The sequence below is a fragment of the Macaca nemestrina genome, chromosome 19, assembly GCF_043159975.1.
Source record: "Macaca nemestrina isolate mMacNem1 chromosome 19, mMacNem.hap1, whole genome shotgun sequence".
In the NCBI taxonomy this organism is placed as follows: domain Eukaryota; kingdom Metazoa; phylum Chordata; class Mammalia; order Primates; family Cercopithecidae; genus Macaca; species Macaca nemestrina.
The window spans coordinates 22,092,756-22,118,165 of NC_092143.1; the positions used below are offsets into that span (position 1 = coordinate 22,092,756).

A 25,410-nucleotide genomic window follows, 5' to 3' on the forward strand; every position below is an offset into this window, starting at 1 on the left:
GGAGAGCCGCACTTACCCCCAGTCAGCTCCGGTCCTCTCAGTCCAGGGGCCTTCCTGTGACAGGCAGGATGGCGCCTTCTACAGCTTCTGTGGCTTTAGGCTTCTCCCCTCTCCCTTTATGGGATCCAGGGTTTAAAAGTAAACAATTCTTTCTCTTTCTGATAAGTCGCATTATTTATCGATTCAGTGGGGGAGGGAGGGCACGACCTTAGGCCACTAAGTCAGCATCACCTTTGGTCAAACAGACTCAGCAAGATTGGAAAGTCCATTCCTCTGCTGAGTGGGGGCGTGCGGCCAGCAGGCAGCCATGGAGGCCACCGAGGCAGAACAGGCAGGTCAACTGGTGAGTACATCTTCCCCTCAGAACCCCAAGTTCCAACCAGTTTAACGTTCCTCACAGGAAGACTGCCATGTATGACCTGGTCACCTCCCCAGATTTCTAGAGCCAGAAGAGTCACCAGTCACAGGAGCCTACTAAGATCCTTAGCTCGTGCTTTGTAGAGCTCTTGACCAATATTTGGAAGCCAATCTCATTCTCCTCTTGAACTGGTCATTTCTGAATGCATGGTTACCATGCATTCCTTTGTTCACGCCAACAATTATGTATGAAGCTCCTCCTTATCTGCTAAGCTCTGGTAATGCCACGGGGACCAAGACAAACAGAGCCCACAGTCAGGCAGTGAAGCAGGCAACATGCGAGCGCATGGACAGCAGAGGAGGCTGCTGCTCGGCCTAGCTGTATTCTGTTGTCGGCTATTATTATTGCTTTTTATTTTTTATTTATTTATTTTTTTGACATGGAGTCTCACTCTGTCACCCAGGCTGGAGTGCAGTGGTGCGAGCTCAGCTCACTGCAACCTCTGCCTCCCGGGTTCAAGCAATTCTCCTGCCTCAGCCTCCTGAGTAGCTGGGACTACAGGTGCCCACCACGCCCGGCTAATTTTTGTACTTTTAGTAAAGACAGGGTTTTGCCATGTTGGCCAGGCTGGTCCCAAATTCCTGACCTCAGTTGATCTTCCCGCCTTGGCCTCCCAAAGTGCTGGGATTACAGGCATGAGCCACCATGTCCAGCCGTCAGCGATTATTTTTTATGCTCTGATTATTTCTTTTCCTTCTCAGGGTCGTTTTGTTATTTTGTTTTTCTTTCTTTGTTTTTCTTTCTTTCTTTCTTTCTTTCTTTCTTTCTTTCTTTCTTTCTTTCTTTTTTTCTTTCTTCTTTCTTTCTTTTTCTTTCCTTCTCAATCTCTCTCTCTCTTTCTATCTCCTTCCTTCCTTCCTTCCTTCCTTCCTTCCTTCCTTCCTTCCTTCCTTCCTTCCTTCCTTCCTTCCTTCCTTCCTTCCTTCCTTCCTTCCTTCCTTCCTTCCTTCCTTCCTTCCTTCCCTCCCTCCCTCCCTCCCTCCCTCCCTCCCTTTCTTTCTTCTTCTTCTTTTTTTTTTTTTTCTAAGGCAAGATCTCACTGTCACCCAGGCTGGAGTGCAGTGACGTGATCACAGCTCACTGTAGCCTCGACCTTCTGGACTCAAATGATCCCCCTGCCTCAGCCTCCCCAGTAGCTAGGACTACAGGTGCCCACACCTGGCTAATTTTTGTACTTTTTTGTAGAGATGAGGTTTCACCACATTGCTATTCTGCTTTCTTATTCTTTAAAAGGAAACCCCTCGTTGCTCTCTCTAGTAAACACAAATGCAACCTGAAGTGAGGTCTGGTCATTCCAGTTGATGATGGTCTGAGGAGCTGGGTGGCCTTAATTTCACTAGCAGGTATTGTCATCCTGCTAGTGTCATACTTCCTGTTAGTTGTCATATTTCTTTTCAGGTAAAAATGAAAAACAAAATATACTAACGGCCTTTTTTTTTCTTGCCGAAGAGCTGAACTCAAGAAATGAGCCCAGGGAGTGGGTACCACTGTTTGTTCCTGGCATGCTCCCTAGGTTCCTGGGGGGACTAAGTTCCTTCAGGTTGCCTATGACCACCCGAGAGATCCTGCACACTTGGTCCTACAGAAGTCAGGGCCCTCCAACAGGGCTGGGGGATGGGTCTCCAGTTCCTATGGGAAAAGCCCAAACAGGGCACCCCGAGGCGAGAAAAACATCCCGAGGGCCGTCTGGAAATCGCCAAAGTCCTGTGCTCCCCAGCGTTAGTAGATAAATATGGTGTCAATGGGATTTTTTTTTTTTTATGGTCGCATTTCTGGCACTGCAGTGTTGGCACTGCCTTTGCAAACTTGCTATGCAGTTTTTAAGTTGCTTCACCTGATTTCAGCCATCCTGATTCTGAAAAGAAATTCTGAAAAGTGCACAGTACTTTTTTTCAGCCTGGACCCTAGAATAAGACTCTGGGAAAGAAAAAATAAGTGACTTTTCATTTTTTAAGAAATAAAGGTGAGTGCCTTTTTTTTTTTTTTAAGAGAACACTGTTGTTTTTTCTCCTTTAAAGTGAAACAGATTCCTCAGAGCTCCCCGTTGTCCTGCCCTTTGAAAGAAAGACATTCTTTCAAAGATATCCTTTCAAAGACGTTCTTTCAAAGGGCAGGACAAATCCCTTCCACCCCCAGGCCTCGTCCCACATTGTCCGGGTCCCTCTCATCAGCATTTTTGCTGAGATGGTTTCCCCTTCATTTAGAAAACCGGGATGAAGACAGATGTTCAGCTTTCAGATGATTTTCTTTACATTCCCAGCCACGGTACTTGCAAGGATTCTGAATTTCAGAGACAGGATGAATGTTTATCAAACTTCTGGCAAATCACACAACTCTACCTCAGCTGCCTTTAAAAGTGATTTTTTGGCCAGACACCGTGGCTCAGACCTATAATCCTAGCACTTTGGTAGGCCGAGGTGGGCGGATTGATTGAGCTCAGGAGTTTGAGAGCAGCCTGAGCAACACAGCGAGATCCTGTCTCTACAAAAACTACAAAAATTAGCTGGACATGGTGGCATGTACCTGTAGTCCCAGCTACTTGGGAGGCTGAGGCAGGAGGATTGCTTGAGCCTGGGAGGTGGAGGTTACAGTAGGCCGAGATCGTGCCACTGCACTGCAGCCTGGGCACTAGAATAAGACTCTGTCCTGGAAAGAAAAAAAAAGTGACTTTTTATTTTTTAAGAAATAAAGGTGAGTGCCTTTTAAAAAAATAAGGTAGATGTGAGTCTTGGAAGGTTGAAGTTTAACTTAGAAAGTCTAGATCCCTAATGTGTATATTCAGATACAGGCTGCAAAATTGGGCTTCACCAACAGTGAAAACCAAAATCAGGTACCTTTCCAGTAGCTGCAGCTGGAAGCAGGCTCCAGTCATTGTGGGTGATTTGCTCCATGATTTTCTCATTTTCCTGCCATAGGCTGCAGACTTCGTCAAATGGAAAAAAAGAAATTGATAATTTCCAATGAAGAATGTCAAACTTTTGCCATGAGGAATGCTGAAGTTTGGGGACTGGGGATCCTGGGTCTCATTCAAGACTCTTTGCCATTTGGATTTTTGCCTTTGGACAAAAATAACTTCATATTTCTGAGGCTTTAGTTTGCTCTCTGTGTAGTAAAGCTGAGAATACTTGCTCGTCATTTGCTCTGAAACCTCAAGTGACACTAGAGATGAATTCATCTTTAATCGTGAATAGCTCAGTTAACTGAGGCAAGAGAGTCCCTTGAGCCCAGGAATTTGACTGCAGCCTGGACAACATAGCGAGGCCACTGTCTCTAAAAATAAGAAAAAAGTAAATAGAAAAAAAAAAGTTGGATATAGAGAAATGACAAAGGGCATGGGCTGTACGGACTACCTGGTTATTTACTCTACCAGTAAAGAGAACAAAGGAGGTTAATCTGCCACGTGCAGGGACCAGGCCAAGCCCAGTGGGGCTGGAAGGAAGCTGGGTTACTGCAGCCTCAGATTTGTTATTAAGAGAATCAAAATCACTTTCAACTCAAGGTCACAAGTCAGGACCCAAGTGAAAATGGAATGTTGACAGCGAGTCCTGGTTTCATCTCTGCATTCACACACGCATCACCTTCTCCCACGAAAGTTCCTCTTCTTATGGCCGGAAACACGTCCAGAACACTGGTGGTGCGGAGGGGCAGGGGCTTGATGGCAGCGATCATGGGAGAGAGCCATCACGTGAATAAGCCGCGCCTGCTCTTAGAAGGCAGCTGAAAATAAATTGTGCACATGGTGATATTTCTTCCCTAAACACTTCAGCACACATCCCCAAAGAATTTAGGAGTATTCTACTTAACCTGAGTACCATTATCAGAGCTGAGTTTACAGTAATTCTCTAATAGCACCTACTATTTAGCTTATTTCCTTTTTCTTTGTTTTTTTTCCCTTGAGATGGAGTCTCACTCTGTCACCCAGACTGGAGTGCAGTGGCGTGATCTCAGCTCACTGCAACCTCTGCCTCTGGGTTCAAGTGATTCTCCTGCCTCAACCTCCCAAGTAGCTGGGATTACAGGTGCCCACCACCATGCCTGGCTAATTTTTTTTTTTTTTTTTTTTTTTTGAGACGGAGTCTCGCTCTGTCATCCAGGTTGGAGCGCAGTGGCCGGATCTCAGCTCACTGCAAGCTCCGCCTCCCGGGTTTACGCCATTCTCCTGCCTCAGCCTCCCGAGTAGCTGGGACTACAGGCGCCGGCCACCACACCCGGCTAATTTTTTGTATTTTTTAGTAGAGACGGGATTTCACCATGTTAGCCAGAGTCCGCCCGTCTTGGCATCCCAAAGTGCTGGGATTACAGGCTTGAGCCACCGCGCCCGGCCATTTTTGTATTTTTTAGTAGAGACAGGGTTTCCCCATGTTGGCCAGCCTGGTCTCGAACTCCTGGCCTCAGGTGATCCACCTGCCTCGGCCTCCCAAAGTGCTGGAATTACAGGTGATTACAGGTGAGCCATCCCGGCCCATTTAGCTTAGTTTCAGATTTCCCAATTATGCCCCAATTCTCTTTAATAGCAGTTTGTTTTTTTTTTTAACCTAGGATTTAGTAAAAATTCGTGCTTGCATTTGTTTTTTTCTTTCCTCATTTTTTTTTAATTGACAAAATTTATCTAGATGCTCTCTGGCATTCTGTCAAATGTTATTTTCTGTCATAGTTTTTCCAGAGATTGGCCACTGCCCTTGGATTTCTAATGAGCAAAGGCCTAGAATGCAGGGCCGTGGACCTTCCACCTCGTCTCTCTCTCTCCACGGCCTCCCGCTTCTAAGGACGAGCAAATAATCTCAGAGTGAACCTTCTTTAAACACCAAACAAGAATCTCCAGCGAGTCCTCATTCCTCATTCATTTATTCATTCATTTAAGAACTACTTGTTGGGGGCCACCATGTCTGTGGTGTCTGATATCTATTCTAGATACCGGGTGCACAGCAGCAAAACTAACAAATAAGAAACACAACCAGACTAAAATGCCTTCCCTCCTAGAGCTCACATCCAGAAGCAGCAGACAATCAATCCACAAAATAAAGAAAAGCAGAGAAGCAGATAGCGAGGTTTGGGAAGAGACTCCAGATAGTGTGATTAAACAAGGCCCCACGGAGGCAGGGTTTGAGAAAAAAGGAGAGGAGGTTAAAAAGTAAACCAGCCAGGTGCAGTGGCTCACGCCTGTAATCCCAGCACTTTGGGAGGCAGAGGCGGGCAGATCATCTGTGGTCAGGATTTCGAGACCAGCCTGGCTAACATAGCAAAAACCTGTTTGCAGATTATAGAGATGTTAAAATGTGGGGAAAATTATTTGTTTGAAAATGATTGAAATATAACTTGAATGCCTCTTACTCTCTGCCCCCCTTTGTATTTGACAAACAACTGGCTAGTTGTTAACAGCATCGACCTTGGAGCTAGATTGTCTAGGTTCAGACCCCAGCTCAAGTTGTAGGAACTTGAACAAGGTACTTAACTATCTGTGCCTCCATTTATAAATTTGTATTAATAGTAGTACCTGCTTCCTAAGGTCACTATGAGGATTATATGAATTAATATACATAAACAGAATAGTGTCCAGCCCAGGGTAAACACCACTAAGTGTTATTATTATTAAATCCTGAAAACATCTTTGATTATTCTTATTCCGATTTTATTTATTTTTTTTTTTTTTGAGACGGAGTCTCGCTCTGTCGCCCAGGCTGGAGTGCAGTGGCCGGATCTCAGCTCACTGCAAGCTCCGCCTCCCGGGTTCACGCCATTCTCCAGCCTCAGCCTCCCCAGTAGCTGGGACTACAGGCGCCCGCCACCTCGCCCGGCTAGTTTTTTGTATTTCTTAATAGAGACGGGGTTTCACCGTGTTAGCCAGGATGGTTTCGATCTCCTGACCTCGTGATCCGCCCGTCTCGGCCTCCCAAAGTGCTGAGATTACAGGCTTGAGCCACCGCGCCCGGCCCCGATTTTAAAATAAATAAATAGGTTGACCGGGCACAGTGGTTCATGCCTGTAATCCCAGCACTTTGGGAGGCCAAGGCGGGTGGATCACTAGGTCAGGAGATTGAGACCATCCTGGCTAACACGGTGAAACACTGTCTCTACTAAAAATACAAAAAAATTAGCCGGGCGTGGTGGCGGGCACCTGTAGTCCCAGCTACTCGGGAGACTGAGGCAGGAGAATGGCGTGAACCAGGGAGGTGGAGCTTGCAGTGAGCCGAGATCATGCCACTGCGCTCCAGCCTGGGCCACAGAGCGAGACTCCGTCTCAAACAAACAAACAAACAAACAGGTCAAGGCACAGCTGGTACCATGTGTCAAGCCAGGAAGGACACTTTTCTAAAGGCAACTCACTGCCCACTGCAGCTCTCCCTGCCACACGCATGCTAAGGAAGCCAGGTTCCAGTGCCCGGGACCTCACTCTTCCAAGAGGAATTCAAAACTCTGGGCTCCATTGCCGAACTTTAGAGCCTCTCCTCTTTCCACTTGTCCGTGTTCTTCCCCAGCTGTTCCATCATTGTGCTCTACAAATCACCAATTGATCACCTTGAGCATTTTTGCTCAAAGTGAGCATAAGAACACTGAAGGAGAGAGCAGATCTCTGCCAGAGCTCGTGCAGGACCCCTGAGAACAGAGCTCTGTAGCAGCAAGATTCTGGGCCTCCTGTCCTGAGAAGGAGAAGTGAGAGCTACCTTGTGAATACAGAGTCCTTCACACAACAAGACCCAATGCCCAGGCCAAAGATTGAGCCACAGCCCACAGATCCTCAGAAGACAGGGGCCAACCTTAGTTCTTCTTCTAACCCTTCATGACTTTAAAGGAATTCTGGTCTGGGTAGGGTGGTTCACACCTGTAATCCAGCACTTTGGGAGGCTGAGGCAGGAGGATCACTTGAGCCCAGGAGTTTAAGACCAGCCTAGGTAACATAGTGAGACCTCGTCTCTACGAAACTAAAAGTAAAAGGAATTCTGGGCTGCACATGGTGGTGAGTGCCTGTAGTCGCAGCTACTCTGAAGACTGAGGAAGGAAGATTGCTTGAGCCCAGGAGCCTGAGGCTGTAGTGAGTTATGGTCATGCCATTACGCTCCAGCCTGGGTGACAGAGTGAGAGATCCTGTCTCTAAAATACAAATTTTTTTTAAAATAAAGGAATTCTGACTGCACCCCTCTTCCCTGATCATCAGAGACCTCATTTGGAAAAAGCAAAGTCATTTTGTGAAAAGCCACTCGAAGAAAGGACTTACTGGATGCATTCAATCATTTGTTCATGCTCTATCCTAGGTAGCTCTCTACCAGGATTTGGGCTAGTATCACATAATTCTCCCTCCACTCTCCCCAGATCCCCAGGAGCCTCATGAGGCTTTTCAGGGTAATCTCAAAGTCACCTAGGATGTTTAAGGGTTAAAGGAGCCACATACTCTGGACAATCTCAAACACACCCCAAGTTAGTGGTCTCTGCTATAATTTTCTTGCAAGCTAAGGTCAGCTCTGTGAAATAGTTCACAAAGCAACATAGCTCCTTGCTTAGGGTTTTTGAAATGGGACTTGGCAGGAAATTCTGAGCCCCTGGGTCACTGTAATAATGTTTCCTCTGTCTTCCTGTAAGTCCAGTGTTAGGCTGGGAAGTTCAGCTGTAAGTCTTGGGTGTTGTTTCTCTGATGCATCGGGGCTTGTGTGCCTGTCCCTCTGAGTGTGATTCTCATAGTCCCCACTTTGATGGAGAGTTTTCTCACGAACCACTCCCTTATCATTCGGTATAGGTCACTTTCTTCCCCTTGTCCCCCACCCCATTGCTTTCCCCCCACTGTCTTGCACAGGGGGGCATTTACTGCACTCCCCTCCAACCTGGGTACCCCCCAGATCTGTCCACTAGCTCCTTCCAACAAAACTTTCTGTATGCTTGTCATTTCCTCTTCAATGTCCTCTACCTGCACATTTAACCACTGATAGACTCAACTAAGATTTATCCTGAATTAAAAGTGTTTATTATACAGAATTGTTTGAACATTAACTTAATTAACTTGCTTTCTGTCCTGGGAGCAACTGCATTCTGTTTCACTTTTGTTATAGACCCAGGCAGAGAATAGAATTGGTGTGCGGTTTGTCTTCCATCATACAGTCACCGATTCCTCTGGAATTTACTGAGCCGGATGCCAAACTAGTTCTTTGATCAATGGTCTTAAGGTCACACCTGACTCCTGAGAGAGTAGCATGCTGTCCCCTTTGTCCCTCTTTTAGTCTTGCCCCACTTCAATTTCTGCATCACCTCCTAAGGTCCAAATGTCAGGCCAGGGGATTAGTGTGGGTAAGACGCAATTCCAGTCTGGCAGTGTTTACGCTGAGCACAAGACATAGATGCTACTGACTGCTCACATCAGACAAGGGGCAAGGCCCGAAGGAGCTCAGCATGGGATTGAGGAGATAAGACTTCAGAATCATTCACTCACGGCGTGTTTGAGAAATACACAAACAAACAAGTCAGTGAATGCCAGAGATGGGACTTGGGGACAGAGCAGGGACTGAGACAGCACCTCAGCCATGCCTCTACTGAAGGCAGTCGTAGAACCTGGTTTTAAGCTTAGGTCCTACCCAGGAGTTCACTAGCGCAGGTCCCACTGTCCCTTGGTGGCCAGGCTAAGGAGAAGGGCCAATTCAGTCAGCCATGGAGAACCAGTGGACCCAAGGGGGTACTTAGGGGACACTATCTGCTAACTGTGCACATAGGAGATTGTGGGAGGCACAGAGAATCATGAGTGGCACAGGGGATTGTGGGAAGCAAAGGGAATTATAGGAGTCAGACCAGCAGAATGCCCTACTGTAGGCCAGGAAATAGTGAGAGGCACAGGGGATGTGGGAGGCACAGATCATAGGAGACACAGGGGGTTACGGGAGACCCAGGGAGTTATGGAAGACAAAAGGATACAGGATGGTGGGAGTCACACAGGAGACGAGGGGGGAACCATGCAGCAGCTCTTTGATGGTCTACGTGGTATATAGGTTGGAAGGGGACAGAGGGGGCCAGCCCCAGGAATAGGAATAAAATAAAAGTAGAAGGATTGGAAAGATAAGGATAGATGGTAGTCAGGGGTCTTTGCTCAGAGAAATGTACTGTGACTAGTGGGTAAGAAAAGGAGGTTTGTAGCCATAGAACCTGGAGTTTGAATCCTGTTTCTGCCTCTTCCTTAATGGGTGAACTTGAGCCTAAATTTCCTAATTTGTAAAGTTCAGGTAATAATACTTACCTTCCATGACTATGGTAAGTATTCAATGAGACATATACATGAAATACATGTCCCTGGCACATAGTAAGAACTCAATAAATGCTATTATTACTATTATTATCATCAGGCAGATATTACACAGGAAGAACTGGGAGAGATACTTAATTTTCCTGATATTGATTCTTCTTATCCATGAGCATAAAATGTTTTTTGATTTGTTTGTGTCTTTTCTGATTTCCTTGATCCTTTCTCCAAGACAAAAAGAAAATTTGTATCACCAAAATCAAATTTAGTTCCTTCCACTTTGCTTTCATGCCTTTCTGCATATGAAATAACTTTCATTTTGATACTGAATCGTAGTGTGATTTTTTAAAGACCTTTTTTTTTATTTTTTAAATTTGATTTTAAGTTCCGGGGTACATGTGCAGGATGTTCAGGTTTATTACATAGGAAAATGTGTGGCATGGTGGTTTACTGCACCCATCAAGCCATCACCTAAGTATTAAGTCCAGCATGTGTTAGCTATTTTTCCTGATGATCATCCTCCCGCACCCCCACCCCCTCCCCACACTGACAGGTCCCAGTGTATGTTGTTTCCCTCTATATGTCCATGTGTTCTCATTTTTTGGCTCCCACTTACAAGTGAGAATGTGCAGTGTTTGGTTTTCTGTTCCTGCGTTAGTTTGCTGAGGATGATGGCTTCCAGCTCCATCCATGTCCCTGCAAAGGACATGAACTCATTTCTTTTTATAGCTGCGTAGTATTTCATGGTGTATATGTACCACATTTTCTTTTTCCAGTCTGTTATTGATGGGCATTTGGGTTGATTCCATGTCTTTGCTGTTGTGAATAGTACTGCAATAAACATACATGCACATGTATCTTTATGATTGAATGATTTATAGTCCTTTGGATATATACCCAGTATTGGGATTACTGGGTCAAATGGTATTTCTGGTTCTAGGTCTTTGAGGAATCGCCACATTGTCTTCCACAATGGTTGAACTAGTTTACATTCCTACCCAACAGTGTAAAAGCATTCCTATCTCTCCATAGCCTTGCCAGTATCTGCTGCTTCTTGACTATTTAATAATGGCCATTCTGATTGGCTTGAGATGGTATCTTATTGTGGTTTTGATTTGCATTTCTCTGATTATCAGGATGTTGAGCAGTGGTTTGTAGTCCTCTTTGAAGAGTGCCTTCACATCCCTTATAAGCTGTATTCCTAGGTATTTTATTCTCTTTGTAGTAATTTTGAATGGGAGTTCATTCATGATTTGGTTCTCTGCTTGTCTGTTGTTGGTGTATAGGGATGCTTGTGACTTTTGCCATTGATTTTGTATCCTGAGACTTTGCTGAAGTTGCTTATCAGCTTAAGAAGCTTTTGAGCTGAGATGATGGGGTTTTCTAGATGTAGGAACAGGTCATCTGCAGGCAAGACGGTTTGACTTCCTCTCTTTCTATTTGGGCACCCTTTGTCTCTTTCTCTTGCTTTTGAAGATCTTTTAAATGGTAAAGTCAAATGTGTTGTACCAAAATGTAGATAGTTCAATTTAGGTAATACCATGACCAGCAATTACCAAGTGTTCACATGCACACAGATGACAGTTACATCATGTCTGCCGCCTGTACACAACAATTGAAGATGCCATTAAATCCTAAAGGCATCCTAATTTCAGAGATGTTAAAGCGTGGGTGGAGGGTAGGGAGTGTGCTTTACTAAACAAAATGTAATTGTTTTGTAAAAATATGATAATTTTTAGCAACCTGCATTTTCCATTCAGTATTTTATCCTCAACATACTGTTATGTCAAGGAATATCTATATCTATCAACACTCTTAAAAAGAACTTTGGATTCCACTTTATTTCACTGTGTTCCAATGACTGAATTTATTATTCACCAAACACTCTTTTGAAGTAAACTGAGTACTTCCTATTTTTTCAGAATATAAACAATGATGCAAAGACCATCTTTATAGATAAATAATTTTGCACATCTTTGGTTACTTTAAAAAGACTTTAATACATATTGCATTATTAACTTTTTTTACTTGGTACCAAGAAAAACAGGCAAAAGTACTCATTGCCTGTGAGATCTTAAGTGATATTTCTCATTTCTGTATTGTGAAGTTACTGCCACAACTCAGCTAATACCTCCTCAGACCAACAGTGTCACAAATCTTGTTATATTCACTGACAAACTGTCTCTCCTCAGTTATGTTAGAAATAAATTTTTGATGCTGCAAAAAAAATAACACTCGAGCATAAAATGCAATTTTCTCAGCAAGGCAATTTTACTTCTATAGAAGGGCGTGCCTCACAGATGGAGCAATGGTGAGAACACACCTGAACGAGGGAGGGGAAGGGGTTCTTATCCCTGACCCAAGTAGCCCCTATGGCTGTATCGTTCCCCTATTGACTAGGGTTAGACTGCACAGTCTAAGCTAATTCCGATTGGCTATTTTAAAGACAGCAGGGGCATGAGCCAGAGTGGCGGGGTGAGTAGTTTGGCAGGAAGGACGGTTATAGAACAGGTGACTCAGGATGACTCAGGTCAGAGCAGGTGACCAGGGGTGACTCAGGACAGAGCGGGTGATGGGGGCTGGGTGGGGGGGTTGTTTACTGAAACTAGGGGCAAGGAGACGAAGAGAACAAGGAAGTTAAACTTTAAGATGAAGAACAAAGAACAGGGGAGCTGAACATACTGATACATTGATTCTTTGGAGTGGATCTCAGAACTCATTGTACTTAATAATTTACAGGCTAAAACCTTTAAAGAGGAATTTATTATATCCTACAGTGAGGATTTCCAAATTGTCTTTGAAAGTAATGGCAAAAACCACAATTACTTTTGCAACACCCTAACAGCAAATGAAAATACTGGATACCAGTTAAATATTAATTTCAAATAAATGACAAAGAACTTTTTGGCTGGGTATGGTGGCTCACACCTGTAATCCTAGCACATTAGGAGGCTGAGGCAGCAGATTCTCTTCAGTCCAGGAGATTGAGACCAGTCTGGGCAACACAGCACAGCCTCGTCGCTACAAAAAATTTAAAAAAAAAATTAGCCTGGTGAAATGGCACACACCTGTGGTCCCAGCTATTCAGGTGGCTGTGGTGGGAGGATCACTTGAGCCTGGAAGGTCCCTGCAGTAAGCTGTGATCATGTAACTGCACTCCAGCCTGGGTGACAGAGTGAGACCCTGGCTCAAAAAATATATAAAATAAAATACATTTTTTAGTATAAGTATGTCCCATGCAATATTTGCAATACTTGAGGCAAACTTATGCTAAAAATTATTCACTGTTTATTTGAAATGCAAATTTGACTAGATATCCTGCATTTTATTTGGAACCTTGTCCCCAGTGTATCCCAGGAGTGTGCAAGACGCTGTGCTAATACACTGACCTAGCTCAGCTCATTTTTGAGTTTAAAGGTCAGCTTCCTTATAATTACAACATTCTTTGAACAGTTGATTATTTTGATAAAAGTACTGCATTTGGCTGGGCGCAGTGGTTCATGCCTATAATCCTAGCACTTTGGGAGGCTGAGGCAAATGGATCACTTGAGCTCAGGAGTTCTAGAACAGCCTGGGTGACATAATGAGATTCTGTCTCTACAAAAAATACAAAAATTAGCCAGTCATGGTGCCATGCACCTGTTGTCTCAGCTACTTGGAAGCTGAGGCAGGAGAATTGCTTGAGCCTGGGAGGCAGAGGTTGCAGTGAGCCGAGATTGCACCACTGCACTCCAGCCTGGGCAACAGAACCAGACGCTGTCTCAAAAAAAAAAAAAGTATTGCATTCGATCTTAGCTCTTTTATTACATGAAAAGCAATGTCAACCAGGTAGGACAGTGAGACCTAGGGAAGGAAGAGTAGACTGAGTTAAAAGACAGAGATTTGCACCCCAGCTCAGCTCTACCTAACTATACAACCTTGGACTGAGCTCTTCATCTCTTGAGCCTCCATTTGTCTGCATAAAAAGTTGCCAACAGAATTACCTGATATCCCTAAATATGGCTATGTAAAACAGCAATGGGCTAATTTATGTGAGAGGGTTATAAACAGCAAAACTCTAAGTACTCCTACTTAAAAATCAGGGAGAGAAGTCCCATGATGTTGGGGGTTTTAGAAATACTGAATTTCTTCAGGCTTACACTGCTGCAGTTCCCTTTAATAGTCACCTGTGCAGCTCACCCCCATTCTGCCCATCTCTCCCCTGCATCACACACACATAAAGTATAAGCTAGTTCATAAGCCATCAGAAAAATCCCAGCTACTCTTAGGAATCGGTCAGCTGATGGTGCTGCACACAGAAGGCCAAAGACAATCAAGGAAATCAGTTTCTCTGAAAGCTTTAGAAAAAGCATTCAAATAGATTCTCATGTTTTAAGAGCAAGATTTTAATTAGAACTGGATGTCTGAATTGATGGGATGTCTTCTTCAATCCAGATTGTATAAAGATGTTTAAAAAAAAAATCAATAACCCAGGCAATAATTTGGAACCAGGGGGAAAAATCAATTGAATTAACCTCAAGTATATTGGCTTTTCTTTTTTTGGCTGAATTTGTGAGTAGGGGGAAATTTCAGCTAGGACCGGCAAAAGGCAGATCAACTGTCAGCATTTTGTTGAAGCTATGATGTCTCAATGGGGGTTAGGGGCTGTAGAAATTCAGCATAATCTTCAAGACAGCCTGTGGCAATTGTGCAGAACTTTAAAATTGATTTTAAAATGGATATAATTTTGGGCCAGGAAATGCATTCTTAAGCATGAAAAGCCTAAAATAAAGAATTTCTGGGCTGGGTGCGGTAGCTCACACCTGTAATCCCAGCACTTTGGGAGGCCAAGGTGGCAAAACATGAGGTCAGGAGTTTGAGACCTGCATGGCCAACATGGTGAAACCCTGTTTCTACTAACAAAGTACAAAAAATTACCTGGATGTGGTGGCGGGCACCTGTAATCCCAGCTACTCGAGAGGCTGAGGCAGGAGAACCACTTGAAACTGGGAGGCGGAGGTTGCAGTGAGCCAAGATCGCACCACTACACTCCAGCCCCTGGGCAACAGAGTGAGACTCCGTCTAAAAAAAAAAAAAAATTCTGAATATTAGATGATTCAAATAAATAAAGTCAAAAGACAAAAAACAAAAAATCCAAGGAAAAATTAGCAATAGAGAATGCAATCACATTGAATAACTCAAGATGGAAATCTGGAAATGATGTGAATGTGAAGTTTACATAAAAATAAACACATGAAAATATAGTTAACTTCACTCCTAATTTGTAAATGTAGATGAGATATCGATTCTCCGTTAACAGATAAGTGAAACTTAGAAGCTTGTTAATATTTGCTATTGGCCCTGCTGTGGGCGATCTGCCACTCTTCAACACTATCAACATTACCAGAAGTGGTAAGTGGTCTACCTTACAATACCTATCAAAACTGGAAATGTGCATTCCTCTTGACCCAGCAATTCCGTTACTGAGAATTTATAGATATATTCACAAAAGTACACTAAGACATGTACATGAGAATATTCATTACTGCATTGTTTGTAAGAGAAAACTGAAGCAAACTAAATATTTGTATGGTAGACTGGTTTAGTAAATAACACAGCCATCCAATGTAATACTGTGCCGATATTTAAACAGAAAAAGAAAAAGACAAGATCAGGAACTGGAGTTAAGGATGATGATTAACCCCATGACTTCCAAGTCAAAAATATATCAGAATACATTGGATATAAATAAAAGATTAGGCTGGGCCTGGTGGCTCACACCTGTAATCCCAACACTGTGGGAGGCTGAGGCGGGTGAATCACGAGGTCAGGAATTCGAGACTAGCCTGGCCAACATGGTGAAACCCTGTCTCTACTAAAAGTACAAAAATTAGCTGGGCATGGTGGCTCATGCCTGTAATCCAAGCTACTCAGGAGGCTGAGGCAGGAGAATCACTTGAGCCCCGGAGGTGGAGGCTGCAGTGAGGTGAGATCACACCACTGCACTCCAGCCTGGGCAATAGAGCAAGACTCTGTCAAAAATAAATAAATAAATAAAATTTTAAAAAAAGAAAGAAAGAAAAGAAAATTGAATACATACTTACGTGCATGTCTTTATTTGTACATGCACTTATTTGGTGGGAATAGCATACTTCTTCTTTTTTTTCCTGGAGGGATACAAACAGCATAATTGCTGGTAGTTCCTTTGAGGAGTGGGCTGGTGGTTGGGAGGTAGGGAGGGCAGACTTTTGCATTTGGGGTTTCATCTTACTGTTCTTTCATTGCTTGGAAGCATGACCAGAAGCAGAGCTCCACAGCCTCTGAACCTAGCAACAGACGCAGGAAGACTTTGTGTCTCTTCCCAAAGCTGAGGACAAGTGCAGCAAGACATGAAAGGACTAAAATTTCTGCTCGAAAGCCCGGCTGGCTTGATGTTAAAGGTCATGGTGAAGCTATAAGCACCAACAAGTGATCTCCACTTGGAGGCAGAGGGCTTTGACGCTCCACAGTCCAGAGGCCAGACTGAGTGGGAGTTAGGGGAGCTTTAACTTGATCCTGGTAGGGAGCAGGATCAGCTCGGAGTGCTGCAGTATAGGTGCCTGGGGTGCTAGGTGGATACAATGAAGGGGCCTGAGCTAGTAGTGGAGTCATGAAAAGATTCCTCCAAGAAGTGTGGTTGGGCCTGAGCTCTGGATGAGGGATAGGAATTGTCTAGGCAAAGGGACAGGGCTGGAGATCTATCTGGTAGAGGGGACAGCATCTGTGAAGGCCTGAAATGGGGAACGAAAGATGAGTCTGAGTGGTTGGAGCAGAGGCAGGGGTGGGAGAAGGCCCGCGATGAGACCATGTAGTAGGGTAGGCAAGGTGCTGTGCTGTGGGACCCTGGGGACAAAGGTGGGGGTCTGTCTTTATCCCAGGAGCTATTGAAGGGTGTTATTTGTATTCTGAAAGGATCAGTGAGAAGAGGAGGGTGGAGAAGGGTAAGAGTGGAAGTGAAGAGGCTTGTGTGCCAAGCGTTTGAATATATGTGGGTACTGTTACCTCTGATAAAATATAAATTTCTTTCAATGTTATACTGAATTCAATATAACTTTTGGTCATTAGGCATTTTCTTAATCAATTGATTTTAAAAGTATAACCTGCTATTATGTGGGGAAGTCTGCAGATTTTTTTTTTTTTTTTGACAATGGTTCATTATAGTTAAGAACTGCTAGTCTAGGACAAAGGATCTGGCCCAGTAAGTTGTTAATGTGTTAATCATTCAATAGTAATTGCGTGCCAAGTACCATTCTAAGTTCTGGAGATACTCATGAATGAAACTGATGCAATCCCTAACCTGCTGAGAAAGAGAAATACAAGTGAAGTATAAAAAGGCATTACTAACCATGTGATAAATACTATGGGAGCACATAGCAAGGCACTTAAAGGTCTAAGAAGGCTTCCTGTAGGAAGTGATGCCTGAGCCAAGACAAGGAAGTAGTCGTTGCAGCTAGCCTGTGAAAAGAGGAGGCTGTGTCCTAGGAGGAGGAAACAAGATGCCAGAGGCCTGTGATGAGAGAGTGTGGCATGGGAGACAGAGTGACTGATGACACTGGAGTGGGGGCTGGAATGGAAGCGTACAGCGTGCAGCTGGGCTGGGACGCTGGGAGAGCTCCTGCGAGTCCTGGCGGGCCACGCTGCAGGTTGGACTCTGTCCTGGGAGCGGTGAGAAGCATGAAAGGTGTCGAAGCAGGGGAGCAACATGACTACATTTGTGTTTTAGGAGGCTCTCCCTGACTGCCACGGGGCAGTAATTAGCAGATGTGGGGGTGGGGAGGGCCATGGGAAGGAAGGAAGGGCAGTGGGTGCATTTCAGGACTTGGTTGTAGAGGATGAAGAGGGAGTGACAGAGGGGGCATGCTATGGTTCTGGATTTCATTGCTTCTACTTGGTAGATGCTGGAGAAAAGCTGGTTTAAAGTAGAAGATAAGTTTGGCTGCAGAGGGTTTGAGTTTTAAGACCTAGAAACATCATGCTCTCCCTTCTTCAGGCATTTTGAAAGAGGAGCCCCTGGATGGGAAAATATGAACACAAAGGACTTAATTTGTACTGGTGGAATTTTAGGAAATATTTTGGCAGAATGCAGGAAGCCATTTAAATAGCTTGATTAGAAGACAAATTATAACTCTTGCTAAAATAATAAAATATGATTCCAAGTAAACATGTCAATACTGGATATCATCAGTGTGTTAACCATTAGCGCCTGATACAGATCTATAAGCTGCATTTGTGTGCAGGACTTTCTTCTCTTTTTGTTTTATTTTATTTTATGTATTTTTGAGACAGAGTCTCACTCTGTCACCCAGGCTGGAGTGCAGTGGCGTGATTTCGGCTCACTGCAATCTCCACCTCTCAGGTTCCAGCAATTCTCCTGCCTCAGCCTCCTGAGTAGCCTCCTGGGATTACAGGTGTGCAGCATTATGTCCGGCTAATTTTTGTATTTTTAGTAGAGACAGAGTTTCTCCATGTTGGCCAGGCTGGTCTCGAACTCCTGACCTCAAGTGATCCACCCATCTTGGCCCCCCAAAGTGCTGGGATTACAGGCGTGAGCCACCAAGCCCGGCCTTTATTTATTTATTTATTTATTTATTTGAGACAGAGTCTCACGCATTCTCCCAGGCTGGAGGGCAGTGCTGCGATCTAGGCTCACTGCAACCTCTGCCTCCCAGGCTCAAGCGATTCTCCCGCCTCAGCCTCCAGAGTAGTTGGGTTTACAGGTACGCACCACCATGCCTGGCTAATTTTTTGTGTGTATATATATATACATATTTTAGTAGATATGGGATTTCACTGTTGCCTAGGTTGTTCTTGAACTCTTGGTCTCAAGCAATCCACCCGCCTCAGTTTCCCAAAGTGGTAGGGTTACAGGTGTGAGCCACTGCGCCCAGCCCATTGTTGTTTGTTGTTGTTGTTGTTGTTGTTTTTGTTTGTTTGTTAGAGACAGAGTCTCACTCTGTCCCCTAGGCTGGAATGCAGTAGTGTAATCACAGCTCACTGTAATCTCTAACTCCTGGGTTCAAGTGATCCTCCATTCTCTGCCTCCTGAGTAGCTGAGACTGTAGATGTGTCCCATGATGATCCATTAAGTTTTAAATTTGTTATAGAAATGGGATCTTGCTGTGTTGCCCAGGCCGGTCTTGAACTCCTAGGCTCAGGCAATCCTCCCACCTCGGCTTTCCAAAGTGTTGAGATTACAGGCATGAGCCACTACACCTGGTCTGCAATTTGTTTTCACGTATTTAAAAATGTATGTGTGATAAGTGCATCCTTATTATTATTAGAATGTCAAAATAATGTTTATTGGGTCTGGAAAGACGCTAGTGTTTGCTATTAGCTAATTTTTGGAATTCAGGCCTGACTGAACCATTGAGAAAGCCCAACAATAATATTATCAACAATATACAATAGTTGGTTATAATAGCAGGGATGAGATGGACTTAAGACTTGTTAGATTCAGAGAATATGCTGCTTCTGAGTGAGCTCTCACTCACTCAGAGGGAATGCAGACTCTCACTTTAAAAAACATTTTTCAGAGTATCAGTTATATTTCGCCCTGTCTAGGTGTTAGCAAAGATCTGGAGGAGAAAATGAACACGTTTTAGGAGACAGTGAATAAAACTTGCATCCCTATCTGCTGATAGGTTCCGTTGACACAACCGACTCAGCCTGCTTCATGCTCACATCCATTACATAGTGAGAACCGTTAGGGTTTAGTGTGTGTCTCATATGTGCCAGGCATTGTGATAAGTGCTGAATGTACATTACCCATGAAATCCTCATAATGCTATGAAAAAGGCTTAATTAAGATTCTCACTTTATCAATGAGAAAGTAGACTCTTCCAGAAGAGAAGCTAAGTCATTTGCTCAAGGACTCCCACACCCTAGGGGAAAGGTCCTTAAGCCATGGTCTCCATCTGGGACCCAGCCACTCTTTGTAAATGGGCAGGTGTACCTCTCATCTTCCCAATCTCTTTTGAGGGAAACCATCTTAGTCTCAGGCTTCCAGAAAGAAAGGAGCCCTCCCCAGTGGCCTCATTCAGTTCCTGTAGCCCCAGGTGATTGGCTAATGTTTGTATTGAAGAGTGGTTTTTGAGAACACTTAGTTTGGACAATGATGCCTAGCTGAACCGGTCAGGTCCTTTCTCTCCAGCGGTTTGAATGTTGAGACATGCCAGGGCTTGGGCAGTTGGCAGTGGGGGCAGAACAGACAGAGAGAGTGACTGAGCCATCATTATGGTGGAGGAGGAGACGACGCCTCAGTGAGTGAACTCTGTGGCTGGGACATCCATGGGACAGTCAGTGGCATTGGGTGTCTCGTACATTCCAGGCCTGGAGGTCACAGCTGGGTTTTCTTGACTCCAAGATAGAGAAACTCCACGTTGGGATTTCCAAGACTAAACCCACTTCCTTCAAGTTCTGGCCCTTAGGTCCTTCTAATCCAAAAGAGAGTAATTCACAGCAAAGTTTTCACTGTTATGGGGGAATTCTCTACACATTTCTAGGAAAGGAAATAGAATCCCCCATAATCATTTTTTTCAGACATTAGTTAGAAAAAAAATACTAAACTCTCAGTAGAAAAATGGGCAAAAATATGAAAAGATCATTCAAAAAAGAAAGCTGGAGTTCAGTGGCATGATCTCACCTCACTGCAACCTCCTCCTTCCAGGTTCAAGCGATTCTCATGCCTCAGCCTCCCGAGCAGCTGGGATTACAGGCATGTACAACTACACCCAGCTAATTTTTGTCTTAGCTAATGTATTAGCTAATTTCATATCTATCTAATGTCTAACTAATGTGAGAAATTCCTTCGATGTGCTTTGAGCAGCTGTACTCAAAATATAGCATGGCACTCAAAACCTCTCTTTGTGGGGCTGCTGGCATATAGGACTTTTTGTTTTGCTTTGAAATGCTTTATAACATTTCCTATTTTGAAAGTATTTTTTTTTTTTTTTTTTTTGAGACGGAGTCTCACACTGTTGCCCAGGCTGGAGTGCAGTGGCGCGATCTCGGCTCACTGCAAGCTCCGCCTCCTGGGTTCACGCCATTCTCCTGCCTCAGCCTCCTGAGTAGCTAGGACTACAGGCGCCCGCCACCGCGCCCGGCTAATTTTTTGTATTTTTAGTAGAGACGGGGTTTCACTGTGGTCTCGATCTCCTGACCTTGTGATCCGCCCGCCTCGGCCTCCCAAAGTGCTGGGATTACAGGCTTGAGCCACCGCGCCCGGCCCTGAAAGTATTTTCTTTTCTGATTTCTGGAAGCTTAGAATAAAGTAGAAGCAAGCACAAGCACTTACACTGTTCCATCACATCACTATGGTGGTGTTTCTCCTTCTGGTCGCTTCTTAATTTTATGTGAAAAGAATATATATATTTACGAACATATATTGACGTGTACCTGTGTATATATAAGTTGCTATGGAAAAAAATCAATACTGATTTGTACTTTAATCAGTGATGTGCTCCACATTGCACCCTTGCTGGTCATTATGGTTATTATTATTTTGAGATAGAGTCTTGCTCTGTCACCCAGGCTGGAATGCAGTGGTGCAGTCATAGCTCACTACAGCCTCAACTTGCTGGGTTCAATGATCCTCCCGCCTCAGCCTCCCAAGTAGCTGGTACTACAGGTGCACACCACCATGCTGGGTTGCTTTTATTTTTTAATTTGGTAGAGGCAGTGTCTCTCTAGGTTGGTCTTGAATTCCTGGGCTGAAGTGATTCTCCCATCTCAGCCTCCCAAAGTGCTGGGACTATAGGCATGAACCACTGTGCCCAAACTATTTTATCTTTTTAATATCTTCCTATCTGATAAATAAAAGTGGCATCTCACTTTATCATTCATTTCTTTTATTACCACTAAAACTGTACCTTTAAAAATGTTTATTGGCAGCTGAACGCATTGGCTCATGCCTGTAATCCCAGCACTTTGGGAGGCCAAGTTGGGCGGATCGCTTGAGGTCAGGAGTTCAAGACCGGCCTGGCCAGCATAGCAAAACCATGTCTCTACTAAAAATATAAAAATTAGCTGGGAATGGTGGGACGGCCACTTGTAATCCCAGCTACTCAGGAGGCTGAGGCACAAGAATCACTTGAACCCAGGAGGCAGAGGTTGCGGTGAGCCAAGATTACACCATTGCACTTCAGTCTAGGAGACAGAGCGAGACTCCATCTCAAAGGGAAAAAAAAGAATGTAGTTCCCACATGTTTCCTAGTGAAAATAGCAGCCAGTGCAAAATAATGGCTACTGTATACATGAAAGCTCATAGTCTGGGAAGGAAAGGAGGAAGGCTTAAAGGAGGGAGGGAGGGAGGGAGAACATGTGTTTGTTACAGGTTGATCTTACAAACAATTGTGCCGTTTTTCTAGAGCAACTTGAAAACCCAAGAAACATTTTCCCCTTCCTTCTCTCCCCTCCCTTGCCCTCAACATATATTCTAACTTGGTGCCTGAAATTTCACCATTAGAAATTCATTGTTTGGAAAGCAAGTTGATGGGAATGTATGATTGTCTTTCCCATACCCATTCCTGGAATACCTGTTCTAAAAAAGTGCCCACTTCTTCTGTCTTTCTCCATTGACAAATTTCATCTACAGTTCAGCGCCTGCTGATGTGGGGGTTGGGGTGCGGGATAGAACTGGCATAGAACTTGAAAAGAACTAGAAAATGAACACGTTTTAGGAGACAGTGAATAAAACTTGCATCCCTATCTGCTGATAGGTTCCGTTGACACAACCGACTCAGCCTGCTTCATGCTCACATCCATTACGTAGTGAGAACCGTTGGAATCAACAGATGTGGACTTGAATCCCAGTCTGGCTCCTCAGGAGCTAAGCAAGCCTCCTGAAAGCATTTCATGTTACTAATGTCACTCTTCTCATCTGTAAAATGGGAATATTTTTAGGCATTTTGCAGTGCTATCATGAGGATTTAGTGAAAGGAAATGCTGCAAAGCATTAAACCTGTGTGTGGCAGAGCGTTCCATCCAGCCCATAATCACTTGAGCCATGGCATGCAAGAGTACCCATGTGAGGGTGTGCAAAGCGAGATGGGAGAAGCCTCTTGGAGAAATCTTACTTTTCCATGGCTAATCTGGGGTCTTCCTGGCTTCAACCAGTATCCCTTTCACCCATCATGCCCAAGGGCAAAGTGCTATCAGGTTCCGGGATTGCCTTCTCTAGTATCTACCAGCTATGGCTACCAGTTGTTCTTTACAGGGAATGTCCTTCTTTCGGCCTGAAATGTCAGCTCTTCCTTCATTTTTCCTTCCTCATTCTTCTTCCAGAATCAAAGAGGAGACATAATGTTCCTTGTACAAAACACTAAGCCTTGTCTTTGCTATTACTCAAGCCTAATGGAGAAGCAGTTCCATGTAGGCAATATTAGCAATGATGGCTGATATCTTTTTTTCTTTTGAGACAGGATCTCACTCTGTCACCCAGGCTGGAGTGCAGCAGCATGATCATGGCTCACAGCAGCCTCAACTTCCCAAGTCTCAGGTGACCCTCCCACCTCAGCCTCCCGAGTAGCTGGGACTACAGGTGCTCGGCTAATTTTTTGTGTTTTTTGTAGAGATGTGGTCTTGCCATGGTGCCCAGGCTGATCTGGAACTCCTGGGCTTAAGTGATCCACCTGCCTCGGCCTCCTAAAGTGCTAGGATTACAGGTGTGAGCCACCACGCCTGGCCAATGGCTGATCTTTGAGGCCCCAGAGAACAACATAGATGAAACTTGTAGATGGTGAGAGACAGAAGTTAAAATACCATCTCAGTGGCAAAAAAAAAAAAAAAAAAAGAAATATGAGGATTCTCAAACACTGCCATTTTTCCTCACCATATAGGTAAATAAGCTACAATCTATGAATATATGAATATATTATGAAATATTATGGTACCCACTTAAATGAGAATAATTGGCTTAAAAGTCTTAGCCCAGTGCCTGGCTCATAATAAATACTTAAGAAATGGCAGCTGCTTTTAACGTTGTTTTTATTGCTATTATCTTCCTCACCTTACGCAGGCACAAGTAGCCCACAGACAGAGGAGCTGAGTGAGTGGTGCTCCTGCACTCTTGGCCAGGAGTCTCCAGATGGGTTCCAAGCCCTCCTGGAGGGATGCAGGGGGTCTTCTGGGGAGCCGCAAGAAAGTGTTAGAACCTCAGTATTTATTTCATCCTTTTTAGTGTCTGTATTTTATGTGTGATGTTAATGTATAAAATATATTCAAGCATCTGTAAAACTTGTAAGTAAACATATACATATATTGGGAGTGACAGTCCATTTTTTTTGGATAGGCATACACACTCAATAATGTTTAGTGGTCGCTAGTAAAGGAAATAAATAGATTTCATATGAGCAACAGCCAGATAGAGAACAGATGCCAATACGCTTAAACACATGAGAACAGAGGCATCCAGAGCTCTTAAACAGAGGTGGGGTGAGGAGCCGGGGCTCATGAACAGAGCAGGGGCTGCTTTACATGTACTGGTGGGTTTATAACCGCTTGATTCAGTGCCTCTAAGGACAGTAGGGAGGCCATTCATGCTACTTACAAGCATGTATTGATTATCAGTTATGCTCCCAGTGCTGTACCGTGCTCTAAGGGGTACATCAGAAGTAGAGATGCCTACCATACAGTTTGGGAGACAAGGTTGAACCACAGTGAATAGATTCCACCTTGCTGATGACCTCTGATGTTCTCTGTAATTGGTAAGCCAGAGTGGATAAGCAGGTGAAGGAGGTCCTCAATGGGAGAGAGACGTGAGTGCATTCATTCATTGAGTAACTATTGATTGGGTGTCTCTTGTGTTCCAGTCATTCTGCTAGGTGCTGGAGATACAAGAGTAAGCCAAATAGATAGGATCCCTGCAATGTCATGGACCAGAGGGATCATTAACCAGGAAGAGGTTAACACTTTTAAGAATAAAGAAAGCAGATGATTTATCCTTAGTTTTTGGCAACTGTGTTTCTTTTAAACTTGACAGCTCCCTAAGGGCATAATGGGGAGGAAAATCTCAAAGCTTTTATGATGGGTGAGGGTACCCAGAACACTCAAGGGGTTAAATGTTATATTCCCAATGGGGCTTATATAGAAGTGGGCATGCAGGAAAAATTTATTCATTTACTCATCCTTACACCCATTTACCTATCCGTCTATCTGTCCATCCATCCATTCATCCATGCATCCATCTATCCATGCATCCACACATCCATGCATCTATCCATGCATGCAATCATTCATGCATCCACCCATGCATGCATCCATCTATGCATCCATTCATCCATGCACCCATTCATCCATGCACCCCATTCATCCATACATCCATGCATCCACACATCCATGCATCCATTCATCCATGCATCCATCCATTTATGCATCCATTCATCCATACATCCAGGCATCCACACATCCATGCATCCATCCATCCATGCATCCATGCATCCATCCATCCATGCATGCATCCATCCATCCATGCATGCATCCATCCATCCATGCATCCATCCATCCATCCTTGCATCTATTCATTCATCCATCCATGCATCCATCCATCCATGCATCCATGCATCCATCCATCCATGCATCCATCCATCCATGCATGCATCCATCCATCCATGCATGCATCCATCCATCCATGCATCCATCCATCCATCCTTGCATCTATTCATTCATCCATCCATGCATCCATCCATCCATGCATCCATGCATCCATGCATCCATCCATCCATCCATCCATCCATCCATCCATCCATGCATGCATGCATGCATC

General features: G+C 44.2%; 1 long non-coding RNA gene across 1 annotated transcript; it reads left to right on the forward strand.

Moving 5' to 3' along the window:
• Positions 1-220: 220 nt before the first annotated feature.
• LOC105477064 (uncharacterized) lies at positions 221-6,050 on the forward strand. The gene is made up of 2 exons (XR_984440.2): positions 221-343; positions 3,334-6,050. It is a non-coding gene; the product is annotated as an uncharacterized lncRNA (long non-coding RNA).
• The last annotated feature ends 19,360 nt before the right edge of the window (positions 6,051-25,410 follow it).